Genomic DNA, 16430 nt, shown 5'->3' on the forward strand with positions numbered 1-16430 from the left:
AGCTTCCTCACTTAAATTTGTGCAAAGGACAAAATGGATCATTCACTTTTCAAAAGTCAGATGGCTAATCAGTGAAAAATGCTCAATACCTCACTGGTCATCAAATGCAAACTAAAACAATGAAAAAGACTTTTGCTCATCTTATTGGTAAATATTTTTAAAAGATATTGTAGCTAGTGTCCATCTGTGGGAGAAAAACTGTGAGCGACCTTTTTGGAGGATGACATGTCAATGGATATGTAAACTCTGAAAAACGTGTGTACACACTGATTCAACCCCACTTCTAGGAATTGTTTCATTTAGAAAAAACATCAGTTCAAATAGATGTACTGTTTACACTGGTGGGAAGAAAAGCTGAACTGAAATCATATCCAGTGATAGAGAATTGGTTACATAAGTAATTCTACATTTTTCATTCCACACTGGAGAAGGAATTTCTAGTCACTTGAAAGTAGCCTGTGATGAACGTAAATGTCACATCCAGGGACTAAATTTCCAGAAGACTTAACTAAAGGCATGCTCATACAAGATCACAGGAATGTCTGTTAAAGAAAGATGCCAGTCAAACATCCTTTCTGACAGTGGAAAATGAAGAAAACTTAAGTGTCCACCATCAAGACAATGATGCGGTAAATCACGGTGAGCTGTGGGCACTGAGGGGGCCGGCGTTTCCCCGTGGCCCAGGGCCTTGTCCACAGCACTCTCCCACCAAAGGTGTCCTTGCACAAGAGACCACACCTGCACATCAGGAGACCCCTCCACTCTATCTGAAAGGACCGGGTGAGTCTGGAGTGGGAGGACGTCTATGATATACCCCTGAGTGAATAAAGTGAGCTGCAGAAAACATATAGTATGGCCTTATTTTTCAAAAAAGCATATATACACACATATACATAGATTTCTCATATGTATGTATGTTTGTATGGGTATATATATATATATATGTCATAGGCATAAAGGTCATGAAATATATACACCACATTGGCAACAGCTTTTACACTCAGGAAATAAGGGGAAGGGAGGTAGGGCTCTTTCGGTACCACCACAGTTCTATTTTCAGTATTTCAGTTAAGTACACTTGGAATTTAAAAGTTTATTTAAGTCCGAAGTAAAATGGACGATACATTCCTTAAGACAGAATGCTACACTGGTCATTAAAAATCATGCCAGGGGAGATAGAATATTGTAGAAAAACATGTAATAAGCCGAATGGAAAATGGAGGTCTCCGCTCAGTAAACAGGGACAGAGTGCTCACTGGTTTTTATGACAGAGCTGATACACACTGATGAAAAGAACATAAAGTAGATGTTAAAGTGTTAATTATTATTTCAGAGTAGTGGGACCTGGATAGCCTTTTTTGTCCCTTTTTTCAGACTTATTATATTAAATATACATTATTTTTCATCTGAAAAAAGCATTTTTAGATGTGTAGTACCACACATTAGAGAATAATACACGAGTACTTACAGAAACAAATAACTAGGAGACACCGCAGCAGCGCCACACAATGTAGAACGGGCGATCCTGATTAACACCACGCAGTTACATAAGGACCCACAAAGTGAGAGCACCTGCTGTAACAGGGCACGGCCCCCTTCTATTTGTCACTTGTGTCTTCAGGGCTGAGGCAGTTCTGAGCATGGCCAGTGTCAGTGTTGGTGTCTGGATGGATGCCACTGGATGTGAGGGCATGTGCAAGCCGAGAGGAATAACAGAAATCATCCTCTGCCTTTTCTGTCTTGTTTCTTTGTTTCTTTAAAAGAGAGGCATAAATAAGATAAACTGTGTATCTTCCCTACTGAAATTTCAGTAATGAAACGGTTTTCAAATTGTTCACAACTTATACTCTGCCTATAACCGTCTTTTCATCAAAGCTTCATATTTATTAAATGTTAATTAACTCAGTTAATTAACTCCCTGTTGAAACTTTCTACTAAAGGACATGAAATGCACTACGTGAAAGGACCACGCCTGCAGTGACTAGCTTGGCTGTCTTGACGGCAGTGCAGACAGCCTCCAACATCCCGTGGCTCTGAGCTCCTGATGCTGCTAAGAGAGCACGCTGCCGCCTCAGATGGAGAGATACTGTGAAAGCATTTCCTGAAATCTACAGCACTGACAAAACATAACTGACAAATCCCAGGCAACTTTGAAGCTGTAATTTTTGGTTTCTGGCCAACCCCCGTCAATGAGCAGAACCACCCCATTCCCGAGCAATGGCACTCACTTGGTAAGGAGTTTTGGAGAAATTTCCAGGTATAGAATGTAACCAACTATACGTAGAACTCTGACAAAAGAAACAATGCAATACCCTGATTTTGGAAGACACTCAAAATATTCTCCTAAGCCTTTGTAGCTGGAAAGGTTGGGCTTCTCCTGAGCCACTTATTTATTTCACAGCCAGTGAGCATCTCCCACAAACCCTGTTACCCTGTGTCTGCTGGGAGCATCAGGTACACTCTTGCTGTCGATCTTATAAGTCACAGGGCAGACGTGTGTGTCTCACGGCTGCAACCTTCACACAGGCTCGCCTCCTAGCCTCACAGTTTGAACTTGGCCCCATTTTCTAACCTGTTTATTTGGTATCTGTTCTTCTGTAAGCTGCCTGAAATGCTTTTTGGAACAAGTCAGAAGAAAGAGTGGGTAGATAAATGGACAGATGGACAGGTGAGAGGTGGGCAGACCGAAAGAGAGACTCCAAGAAAAGGGGAACAAATAAAATTTCCTGTGCAAAACCCTCTTCTAGTCAGGGAAGAAAACCACCACGGAGAAGAGTGAAGAGGCAGGTAGCTTAGGACTGTTTCCTGGATTCCATGAAAAGTCACAACAAGAGATGAGAGGGTAGAACTATAAATAATAAAAGAAAAAAAGCACACATGCTTGAAAAATATATCTACAATATGTACTTTCTAAAGAATAGATTCAAATCAGCAGGGCCCAATAGCACAATCCTTGGGTATTTACAGAAATGAGAATCCCATCTCCAAACCTCAAGGCATCCCTTTGGAGCACTGAGAGTCTAAACGGGGCGGTCATAAAACCGTCACCGCAAAATCTATGCTATCCTGCACTTACGAGGAACGAGCAGTTGTGCACGTGTGACAGTTACACCCCACAGCACCTCTACGGGGGAGGGAAGCCTAGCGAGCCCCATCACTGCAGGACAGAAAACCAGTCCTGGAGAGCCTAAGCTGACCTACCAGTTCTCCATCTCACAGGACTGGTCACTCCAGAGCAGGACTCGAACTCGGACCCACGTCTGTAAGCACGATATTATCATGCTTTGTGTGATTTTTGTGTGTATAATACATCTGTTTCTGGCATGGAAGAATATTTAATAAATGATCGGTTGTCTTGTCTATCTCATTAGCTCACAATCAATCTTTATAGTGTTGAATTGTACTATTTTCCTCTGGAGAATGGAACGGAAAGAGCGGGGGTCAGAATGAGGTGGAGCTCCATTCTTTATCTGGTATCTCATCTCATCCAAGTCCCCAACCAGGGAGAAGGAGCAAATGTTCTCTTCATCTTTTAAAGAGAGGGCTCCACTGATGATGACTTACTCAACCCAAAAACCAAGGGTGGGGGAAGGGCACATGTAGCAACCAGAGCAGTATCAGATGTAGGAAAGTGAAAAGAGCTCACGGGAGGGCTCAGGGGGTCAGCCTGATTTAATTTCAATCGATAAAAATACCACACTGTAAAAATACTAGCATGCAATGCATTTGCTCTTTCTTGACATCTAGCAAGTTTCCACAGCCCACATGTAACATTATCGTGAACCAGTGAAAGGAAGAGTCTACAGACAGGGAAAATCAATGCCACAGGCAGGCTGAAACCCAGGCTGGAGTTTAGGAAGAGAAAGGGCATAGTTAAGAATTGGGGAAAGGCTGGAGGAAACAATCATCACAAGGACTCTCAAGCATCATCCTACAATCATATAATCATTCATTCAAGAGAGAGTTACTGAGGTCCTATTTTGTGCAAGATTGTACACAAGGCAAAGCAAGAGCGCAGAGACCATGTTGGCAGCAAGGGGCGGGGCTAAAATACACTTCTGATCCCGGTACCTTGCACACTTGTCCTCAGTATAAAGGCAAAGAAAAAAAGTAAAATAATATTCTGTAAACTCAAAGCATTGCTGAAAAAAAAATTAAAGAAGACCTAAATACCTGGACAGACACGCCACGTACATTCCTGGATCAGAAGACAGTGCTCTTGGAATGGCAGTGCTCCCCAGGGTGATCTGTATATTCTACGTGGTCTCGATCAAAATCCCAGTGGGCTCCTCTGCAAAAACTGATTAGCTGCTGTTATAATTCATATGGGAATTCGAGGGTCTCAGTAACCAAAATGATCTTGAAAAAGAAGAACAACATGAGAGGACTTGTAATTCTCAATTTGAAACTTTACAACTGTATCTCTAGGTGAGATTAGAGGCCATTTTTAAGTTATTACTGTGTTTATCCTTATTTTCTAAATTCTCTAGAATGAATCTAATTGTTATAATAAGGAAAATAAAAAGTAAGGTATCTTTTAAAACATGCACATCAATTCATTCATTGGAAAAAAAATATTTTAACTATAAAGAGGTAAACAAATATCTAGTGAAAAAGGACTACTTAAAAACAAGAGTGCATTTACATTTTTAAGAAATTGAAAACTGAAAAGCACAAACACATCAAGTTTCTAGGGAGACAAATACAACATATTAACACTTATTTTCAAAAATTCCAATTGAACAATGAAAATTCAAGAAAGGGAAAATCGCGATTGACAGCCAAATGCAAACACATGGAGAGCAAAGGCCTAGAAATCACAGTTCCTTTAACTCTGCTACTACCTCAGTAGGGGAGGAAATTCCTCACTGAGGAGACAGTGGAATCCCATGCATAAGACAGGATACACAGTACAAACTGCCCTACAATCGGGGGTGATTTTCTTAGAAGAATTCTAAAGTTAGAACTTTGCTGAAAAACTATAAATACACTGACAGATTAAACCACACAGTCATATATATTATATAGAAACAGATGAAGTCTGCTCCCATATTACATAGAAATACAAACATATTTGTTCATTTATGGGCACTGATTACTTTTTCCCAGGTAGAATATTTCAACTAAAACAAATAATCAATAATACACACCTCTTGTCAAATCTAGTTGATAAGTTACTCTGCTATGTAATCATAATGTGCCTAAGATAGATCTAAAATAAGTGAAAAAGATCTTTGTATGGTTTCTTGAACTCTTCTCAACATTCCAAACTTAATTTTAAAATAGATCTGAGCAGTATTTCTATATTATCTTTTCCCTCGTGAAATGACCAATACAGTCTGTTGTCAAAATTCTGTCCTTACAATGATTCACGAGCACCGTATCCTCACAAAACTGCTGGACAGCATGTCACTATCCAGACACTGTGACCAAACAAATGAAACACAAGGAAGACAGTGACCCTATCCTGGAGGGCTTACCGTCTGTGTCAACACAAAGATTTTTATTTGATTGGTTTGATTGGGAAGCAAAATAAAATCAATCAATTATTTTCTTCTTTGAGCATTCTGTAAGTCATGACTCTGCTGCTAGTGTCATGAGCAGGAAAGACTTAAGCAAGACTTGATTAGGTCAAATAGCAACAATCATCACCGGAGGGTGAGTAATAAACAAGTTAACTGATAGCAATGCTTCTGCCTACATGAGACCTAAAATAAACCTACACTGATATCCGAAAGAAAAATGAGGAGATGAGGTTCCCAATGAGAAAACAAACAAACAAGAAACCAAAAAAGGAAAGACTTTTTCATTAACGATTCCAGGCAGTAGTGGAGCATGGTGGTGAAGAGCACAGATGCTGGGGACAATCATGAGGCTCTGAACTCCCACAGCACTGGGTAGCTTTGACACTCATAAGTCAGTGAAATTTTCTGCATCTCAGCCTCCTATCCATAGACTGGGGACAACAAAAGTACCCGTCTCCTAGGACGGTCCTAAGAATTAAGTTATTTTATATGGAAATTTTAAATAAAATACCTCAGATTTTAAATATTTCCCCAAAAGCACAAAGAAAAAAGAAAACAGAGATAAATTTGAGTTCATTAAATTTAAAACTTTGCTTCAAAGGACACCATCCAGAAAGTGAAAAAAACAACACTCAGGAGAAAATATTTTCAAATAATTTATCTGATTAGGAATTTGTATCTCCAAATAAAAAAGAGCTCCTACAATTCAACAAAAAAGACAACTAAATTAAAAAATGAATAAAGGATCCGAAACGGTATTTTTCAAGGAAAATATACAAATGGCCAATAAGCACAACGAAACGATGTTCAAAATCATTAGCTGTGAGGGAAATCATGTCAAAACTACTAGGAGAAACCACTTCACACTCACTACATTAGGTTATATTTAAAAAAAGAATAACAAGAACTAATGAGGACACACAGGAATCAGAGATAACAGCCCTTGCTGGTGAGATGTAACGCTGCGTGGCTACTTTGGAAAACAGCCTGGCAGGACCTCAGAGATTTGAACAGTTGGTTTCTGAATGACCCAGCAATTCTGCTCTGTGGGCACACACGTAAGAGAACTGAAAACAAATGTCCACATAAAAACTCCTAAAGGAATGTTCAAGGTGCCATTATTCATCACAGCCAAAAAGCAGAAATAACCCAAATGCCTATCACCTGATGAATGGGTAAACAGTGGGGCCCAGCCATACAGTGGAATATTATTCAGCAATAGCAAAGCATGGAGTACTGACCCAGGCAACAACGTGGACAAAAATTGAAAACGTTACTCAGTGTGAAAGAAGTCAGTCACAATAGATGGTTCCATTTACATGAATTGACTCGATTTACATGAAATGTCCAGCACAGGCAAATCCACAGAGAGAGAAGAGTGGCTCCCTGGGGCTGGGGGAGGATGGGGAAGATGGGAATGAGTGCTTATGCATATGGGGTTTCCTGTTAGGAGTATGAAAATATTCTAAGATTGACTGGGATGCACAATTCTTGGCATAGAGTAAAAGCCGGTGTAAATTTTAATGAGTGAATTGTATTAAAACTGTTAAGAACAAAAGCACCTCGGGCCAGTACCTTCCCATAGTAGATGAAAATTGCTAACTTTTATTACAGGAAGAAGAAACTGCCCTCAGCATGAAAGCAGGAGATCAGCAAATGTGAGTTAACCGAAATTGGACAGGAGCAGTTCACTTGAAACAGTTGCTGAGTGTATACGAAATATTCAGAATGAAGAAAATCAGTTTGACATCAAGATGAAGCATTCTGCTTCAAATGCAGATCAAGGATTCGGCAAGACCACCTGCTAGAAATAACCAGAGAAGAAACCTGGTTCTTAAAACAAGCACCACATCCAACAAGGAAATGGTGGTGAGGAAAGCAGTCAGCCAAAAAACTGGAATAGTTTGCTACAAATAATTTCTCCACTGAAATTTCAAAAATAAAATGAAAGTGATGCAATGCTGCGCTGCCCTCACGTGAATGGGCTTCCTCCGGTGCTCGACAGTTATGTAACCCCAAATGAGAGAATCAGGAGAATCAGCATGGCTCCTGGGAGTCCCCAGGTGACTGCCCACCAGCCTGCTGACCACCATCACATCTGCCAGGGTTGAATTGCAGAGAAGAGACCAACTTCTGAAAGGCACAGGAAATGTTGGCAATGGAAAAAATGGCTGCAGTCAGTCCTGGGACAGAGGCCCTGACAGCAGAGTCCAGAAGGCTGCAGGTGAACTGGAGTGGCCCTGGGGAAAGAAGGGACCACAAGGGAGCAGATCTCAATTCTCTTCTCTCTCTCCTTTGGGTAGGAGAGATAAAGCCTGCATCATTCTCACCTGGAACTGTGGGTTATGGCTGGCAGAAGTCGTACCGACATGGAATGATAATTCAAGACTCTGTGGGAAAAGTTCAGAAAAAGAGAAGGAGTAGGGAGCCAACTCCACGAGCCTCTCAAATGCTCCTATATTTACTGTGTATAATGAAAGGAAAAAGTCATTAACAGTTGTGTGATAGTAAGTAGGAACTTGAGGAAAGACGGGAGGAGACAGAGATTGTAGAATCCACAATGAGTACAAAGGCTTAGTGTATCTTTAGGGAAGTCATGGGGTGAGGGGAATAAGATACATTCTTTAGATATGTGAATTACAAAGCAGACCACAAGACCAGCCAGGTCCTTGTTTTGGGGATAATAGACTATCTAAAAGCACACAAGCCCAGCTTTTATAGCTGAGGGCCTGGGTCCTTGCTTTGAAATGAGCAGAGTGCTATCTAAAGCATCAACTATGCAAGCAAAGCATTGTCTCTGCTTTTTAAGGCAAGGAGACAGGAGTGAGGATGCACAGGCTCCTGCTTGCAAAGCAGTTACTAAGCACACATTTTCCTTCTTAACATTGACAGGCGGCTGGGGTCTGTTACAATTTGTTAACCTAATCTTGGGCTCCCACGTGTAACCATTATGGAACCATTATGGAGGACACCCTAGGATAACAAATCCTAGCTCTGGGTCTTTTCCTGCCAGCTTCAGACACTCTAGCAGGATCTAGACACATCCCTGTATAACGATCCCACAGAACCACCCAGACTCTTAACTCCTGGCGCTTGAAACTTAATTTTAGCTCTACACAACTTAACAAAGAAAAGTCTCAGAAATAGAAGATATTACATTCTTTTATATCTCATCCTATGAACTAATTTTTCTGATTGCTCTAAGCTGCTTCTAATTGGCAAAGCACCTAATTCTGCAGGTGAATTCAGTACTTTCCATTGGGCATAACTTGCCAGTTTGGGCTCACTGAATTCTATTGGTCAAATACTGATACACTTAATTGATTTCATTGTTCATCAGTTTCAGCCGGGAGGAGAGGGAGTGCCACTCTTTTCCTCAGCCCACCCTCAACTATTTTCTCATCAGCAACTCAGGCCTCCTGAATTTAAAACAAAGAATTTGTTTCCCTTCTACGCTTTCCACAAACCCAACAGGAAACATTAGCCTGGAGAAAGAATTCAACAAAAATATTAAAACAAAAATCTATAAAACCTGAAGCAACTCCATCTCCGAATCATGATACACAATGACATGAAAGTAAGTGTGTCAAGCACAAAACATGCGTGAGCCTGACCACCTCATTTCTATTCTTCAAAGGAAGGAAGGTTTTCATATTTTTTATTATCACTCTTTCTCATTGCTTCTGATTAAGCCAAAAATTAGTTTATGAAATAATTAAGCACTGCAATAACTGATTTTTGTTGTATCAATTATAGAAGGCATTCAGAGGGGATAGGAAAACCCACCTTTGTAAAAAATGTAAAATTTCTTCCCCTGTTAAGAACACGTATACAAAATGCAACAGAGAATTCAAATTCTTGTGGAGAGGAGCAAAAGCCACAGAATCAAAGCAAAGTCATTACTATGAGTCAATTCAAAATTCACTAGACAAGCATGCTCAAAGCATTCAAAGAATTTTAAAGGCACAATGCAAACCATTCACTTAATGATCTGCAGGCTGGAGGAAGAATTTCTCTCTTTAACAAACAACAGAAATCAAAAGGGTGCCCCTCCAAACAAAGATGAAAGATCAATCAGCTTTTTAACAGTTCTGATAAATCAGCATGTTCTAAAGAACAAAATTCAGAAATTTTAAACATTCATTCACACCACAATGAAACAAGCACTTAAAATAAAAGAAAAAAACCCCAAAGAAACTAAGCACATTTATCATGCACTTGGATCAATGAGAACGTCTTTTACCCTTCGAAGAAAGAACAGGCTATAGCCTTTTACTTGAAAATTAACACTACTTTAAAGATAACTCCTAAAATGGATTTCATCATTCATGTTGCCTTGAAAACTCTGAGGCACTTGTATCTGATCAGAAAAGCAATTCTGAGTAATAGTATGTTACAATTCAGCGCCAGTTTGCTTTAGAAGAAAAAAGAAAAGCTACTGTTCCTCAAACCCTGCACAAAGTGTGAAGTGCCTCCCTGCCTCTTTCCCCTCCTGTTTTCAAACCTGATGCTCCCCAACCCTTCTGAAACAAGTGTGAGAACCTCGTATTCCCACCAATATGTCAAATGACTAAAGAATATCAATTTACTTGTGTAAATATATGCCTACGTCTTGAACTGGAGGAGGAAGGCATCAGAGGGCTACATGGAACTTATTTCTACCTTCCTGAAATCACACACAAACACGTTCACACAGACACAAACACATACACACTGAATTACTGAGCACTTCACAAGCTTAGGAATTCCAACTTCTAGAAGATAACTTTGCAGTTAGTTTAAAATACCAAACTGTCAAGTTTTGAAAGACTTGATCATCTGCTAAATCATCCAAATATCAACGAGACCCAATTTGCCTTTTCTGTAGAATGTAATTTCCCATGATGTCAAAGCAGACCCTAAGAAGTACTGGATCAAAGACTCGTGTTTATCACTAGCTATGATCATTTTTAAACAAGTAAACAGATTCAGAAATGTATTTCCCAACATTTATTCTTATTGAAATAGCATATGTATTCAATTGTCTATACAGAAAATAGGTCCCATGATGGTGTTTAAGAGCTATTTTGTGTATTGCAATATTTATTTTTAAGTGCAGACAAGGAGGGTGGGTATTACTCAGTTGTAGAGCACCTGCTTAGCATGCACAATGTGCTGGCTTCAATCCCCAGTAATCCCCCCCCCCAAAAAAAAGTGCTTATTTAAAAATAAGAAAAAAGTTATAAAAAAAATGCAGACTAAAAACCACTGCAATGTAGAAGCCAGAACTATAATAAAAAACATGTGTTTCTATCAAATACTGACTATATGTCAAACACAGGGACAACCACAAATCACCCCTGACAACCATCATGTGTGGTTCTCAGCAACCCTTCTAAGTAGACATGGATGAGAAGCACAGCACTGCGGATGAGGAGACGGAGCTCGGAGGAGCCAGGGACGCTGACCGTCCTGCTCCCCGTGACACCACGTCAGCCCAGGACAAGTGCTGACAGAGCTGCAGTGAGGGGACATGCAGCTGCGTGGAAACTTCGGGAGCTGGGAGTCCCAGAAAACACGAAAAATTGTTCAGTGAAAAACCAGCTCAAATATATTACACTGTGCCACATCCTTTAAACAGGGAACATGACTGAGACCTTTTTGATGCCTCCGTGTCCTTTATGCCATCATCAGTTTTTTGCCCTCTCAGTGGGACCAGTGATGATCTGGACCCCTCATGAAGTGCACTCAGATGGAAGAGCTTTTAAAGCTGTTTTATGAAGTTTGTAAGACTCTGTCTATGCCTCACACAGGCGGTCATCCATCACTTCTCACCGGTGTGGACGTACCACCTGAAGTCACTCCTTTCTCCTTTTTAAAATCCCTTCATCTAATCCAGACTTTTCAACAGCAAAGAATCAGCTCAACCACAGACAGTGAATAGCTTTTCACCAAATGGACTTGAACAGCCCATCGGACTACCTGGAAGCCCTTTTCTTCTATTAAACCTACTTCCGGGTACTTCATTTCTCATTGGTGGACTCGGCCGCTGACTGGCCTAATCAGAGAGCTCCCAGCCTCACATCCGGGGGTGGGAGAGGACCCTGCTCTTGGGAGAAATCAGTGAGGAAGTCGGACATCCTCGTCAGGACTGCACGTGTAGAAGTGCGACAATGTGCTCAGAAATTATACCGTCAGCACCCCTGGGCTCCCATGGACTGGTTTCACATTAACCAAACTCATGAGACACTGATGCAAGAAAACCAGAATCTTAAATTTTTAATGTAACAGAATATGTGAAACTATCAACCAGAATGAAATATCAGAGTTCAACCATGAGTACAGTTTCTCCTCCACGGCCTAATAACGGGCAGGCAGTAACATGGCAAACATGGACAGAAGCAGAGCAGGAAGGGTTTCTAGATTAACTCAATGGACTAAATTTCTGTTATACCAACAGATCTACTGCCTGGAAAAAAATTAACGCTAATCACGGTGCACACTTCTTGGACAGTGGCTGAGACACGACTGTGAGCACCTGTGTAACTCTCCTTTCCCTGTCCTTATTGGGCAAACTGATGCACAGAGGTACAGAGATCCAGGGATGCAGATACCTCTAAACACCCAAAGCCCATCCCTGGGAGCCTCAAAACCAGACAGCCAGGGTTTAAATACCAGCTCTGCCACTTACTAGCTCTGTGACCTGGGCCAACTTACTTACCCTCTGTCTGCCTCAATTTCCACACTGTAAAACTGGGATAAAAATCAAACATTCCTTACTCGATTGTTGAGAAGATTGAAGGATTCATTTCTGTAAAACTCTCAGAAAAGAATGTAGCACATTTTTGCTGTTCAACAAATGTCAACTTAATATTAAAGTGATTTACAAGTCTCCTTTCTAATCATCTTCTGTGTTTCCTGGCTAGACTAAGTCCGAAAGAAAATCCTTATTTCTCCTTTTATAAACTCTTGGGGAGCACCCTTCTGTTCCATACCACCACCTGTTTAAACTGAGGGAGGGGATGCCTCCTCCCCACTCCTCTTGGCCACGGAGAGTGCTTCTCCACACCACAGACCCATGGCCCACAGCTAGCCTTTATCACACTGAGTGAGGTGTGAATCCGGAGAGACAAGCAGGGTATGTGAAACCATTCCTTTCCTTCCAGTGCTGGCCACACTTGGGAAGCACCCGGGATGCTCAGCTCCATGGCAGGACAGTCCTGTGCATGATGGGGCAGATCCTCTCAAGGGAAGGCTGGCTGTGGCCCAGAGTTACCTGGGACAGGGTGAGTCTCTACTTCTGGGACACAGTATAATGACACGCATTTTCCCACAGCCCTGAAGTTCATGGAGAACGTGGATTCATCAGTAAAAAGAAGACATATATCGCCTGCTTACTCTTTTCTGTCATCTCTCAGTTGGCTGCTGGAGACAACATGTGTATAAGTGTTGGATCCCCTTAAGCCCCAACATATTTGAAGTAACAAAAAATTCTATGGCTTAACGTTGGTTCAGGGAGACTGTGTAACACTTCTGACTTTGCTGATGCTAAATTATGGGTATAGGAACTATGGAACCTCCTCAAATATCTTTCATCATAAAACCAGCTTTCCTTATTTTCCTGTTTCTTAGTAATTGCCAAAGACTGTCAAATGATGGCTTCTTACAAAACAGTAGCTAAAGTTTATGAGCCCTCTTGACATACCCACTGTGGTAAACACTTTACATAATTTCTAATTCTCACAATTCTACAAAGCAGATATGAGCATCCCCATCTCACAGACGAGGGAAATCTCAGAATGATCTGGCTTAGGCTCACGTGGCTCAGTGGCAGCGTGTGCACGCAAACCGAAGTCAAAAAACTACACCCCTTCCTATATGTACCAATTCTCCTACCACCAATTAACACACAGCGGCGGGGTCAATACTCAGGGAACTCAGTACCCTTTTCAGCTTTAAGGTGCTCCAGAGGCCACTACTAGCTGTTTTATAAATTCCCGGCTCACTGGTTTCTAGCACTAGAAGAAAAGTCCTATTTTGCCATTGTTTGCACAGCAAGTCTGAGATGTTCACAGCGAGATGACAGAATAAATCTAAGATATAAGCAGAATAATTTTTCCAGGTAGACAGACATAAGGGAGACTGTGCTATTCTGAAGCATTAAGCAAAGGAATCAAATAAAATAACGTTGTTTAAGCCTTCTTTAACAAACAGGAAAATTAAGACAGTAAGAAGGTGCAACAGCGCCACCTATGGCTAAAAAGACCTTCCAGGTTGCCGGGAAACATGCAACACAAAATTGCCTGTAGGATCAGAAACGAGAATCAGATAACTAAAAGCTTATGTAGCACATACTGCACTTTGTTTCGGGGTAAGGGAGGGGTATTCAGTATTTAATCTGTTATTGCTAATACTCCTGAATATAAACAAAAGACATAGGCTTATGGAAACTCATCTTAGAGGAGGAAAGAAACCAGTCCAGCCTCTTCAGTTTACAGGAGGGGAGACTTAGACCTGGGATCTGTCCTCCTGGCAACCGGCAGCAAAGCTCTCCTAGGCCTCATGTCTTGCACTGTAGCAAAAACCAACAGACCTTTACTAGGCCTATATTCATAAAAGTAACGTCTTATTTTTCCAACAGTAGGTAATCTAAGTATCTTGCAAAATACTTCTCAAAGAGCCAGGAAATCGTAAAAGTTTGTTGAAATACAAAAACATTTATTTACATATTAAAACAGCATGAGATTTATTCTATTAAAAAAGTTACATGTCAAATCAATGTTTTGATATTTTAAACCTGTTAAAAGTGCAGGAAAAAAAATCAAAATTTTCTTTAATCACAAAAGAGAGAAGATTATTCCCGGAAAATGATAAATGTGGATTTTTCTAAACTTAATGGATCTGGTCAGAATCCACGAATTTAAATGTCTGAGTGGATGTTACACAGCAACATGAATTCTGAGTTGTAACAATACACATTCTGTGTAAATAATCTTCAAGGTCGTCTGCTTAAGGCAATTTAACTAGTCCCTGTCTCAATAGAATGATACAGATTTCATTAAAACTTCATAGTGCACTAAAAAAAATGAATCCTTGTTACTTTAAGCCATATTCATATATATCATATATATACATATTGAATATGCATCAGAAATAAGCCACCCCCTTTAGTATTCAGAGATGATCCTTCTAAAATACCTGTCATTGTGACAGCACATTTTTATTAATCACCTCTTGGGTGCTTTGTATACAAGGCATCTAACTCTCACAGTTAGACAAGGAAAACGATATTACTCAAATTTCACAAATGAGGAAATGTACTTAAGCCATAAAAACAACTTACCTATTCATCATCAGGAAAGAAAAGAGTAATGATTTTACTTACAATATTCACTGACAATCTTTTCTTCCATACTAAGACTACATAAAACCAATTCAGTCTTTCTAAGTATTTCTGTCAATAAGGGCCACTAGAGAAAAGCAAGTAACATCACTAGCAATGGTTGGACTTTCAAAGCCCACTTCTCTTTTGCACTATAATTATTTTTAATGTTTTGTTTTTAGTGCACACAGAGCACTAAAATTAAAAAAAAATTAACTTTTTAAGTCATTACCTGAGAATAAAACTTTTGTAAAAATGTACAATTTTAATTTATGCCACTCTGTCTCACATTCTCACTGGTGTCTCCCCTTTGAAGGCCTCATCAGGCTGAGATCACTAAAATTGGCCATTTATGTAGTCACAGGAGTTTGGGAAACCACTCAACGAGAGGCTGATTAGAGGAGCAATTAAAAATGCATCCTGTGCAGCCAGGGTTCCAGCACTGAGCTAGCCACTGCCAGATGTGTGTAATTTGGGACAAGCTGCTCCATCTCTCAATCCCTCAGCTGCAAAAAAGGAGACACTGATACCTACCCTCAAACACCTGCTATGAAGTAAAACATGAGGAAAGAATTTTAGCCTTAGGCAGGTGTCCACTCAGAGTGAGTTTGGACATTATGATGATGAGGATGGGTGTTAATAAATTAAGCTAGACCAGAAAGTAGAAATCACCATAAAGGAGAAACATTTAAATCAATGAGCATTTCCTTTTGGATGGTTTGCAGAATATTCTATTCATTTTTTTAATAAACCAAGATTTGTCCATTAATAATAGATTTACATGTTCATGGACATGTCTCCAGAAAAAGAATTAGAGGCCTCTAACATCTGAATACTAAGAAAGTAAAGTTTAAAAAGAATTATGGGGGAGATTATACCTCATTTGGGAAAGTATGTGCTTAGCATGTATGCGGCCCTCAGTTCAGTCCCCAGTAACTCCTTTTAAAAACTTATTTTTAAGAAATGGAGAATTAAAGCAAAAAGATGGAGGAATACAGAATTTTTTAGAGACTCAACTCAGACTTTTGATGGGGAATAAAACATCCATTTCTCAGAGGAAATCTTGAAAACTATGTAAACTGGATCTGAGATGTCTAGTCTTTTAACATTATTCAAGAATTCATATTACCAAGTCTTAAAACTACCTGATAACCCACAGTGGTGATAGTGATCATAACAGCTGCCAACACGGATCGAGCTCTGGCTAGGAATGCTCTGTTCTGACATCTCTGCCCCTGAGGCCTCACCAGGCTGAGAGCACTAACTTCGGACATTCATGAGCATCTCGTGTAAGTCCTCAATTTGTGCTTCTCACTCCCCCCTCACCAGGCCCTCTGAGGGAAGCACTATTATCATTTTCCACACCCGCAGTTAAGGCCACTAAGTCACAGAAACTAAACCCGATCCAGGTCACACTGGCATTAAAGGACGTCTGTATTTCTGCTGTTTTACTTTTTACAAAGGAATCTGAGATATCAATTCAAGGGAGACTGTTAAATAATCAAGTCTGTCTGGTCTCCACTTCAAAGAGCAGATACTATAAA

The sequence above is a fragment of the Camelus dromedarius genome, unplaced genomic scaffold, assembly GCF_036321535.1.
Source record: "Camelus dromedarius isolate mCamDro1 unplaced genomic scaffold, mCamDro1.pat HAP1_SCAFFOLD_180, whole genome shotgun sequence".
Taxonomy (NCBI): domain Eukaryota; kingdom Metazoa; phylum Chordata; class Mammalia; order Artiodactyla; family Camelidae; genus Camelus; species Camelus dromedarius.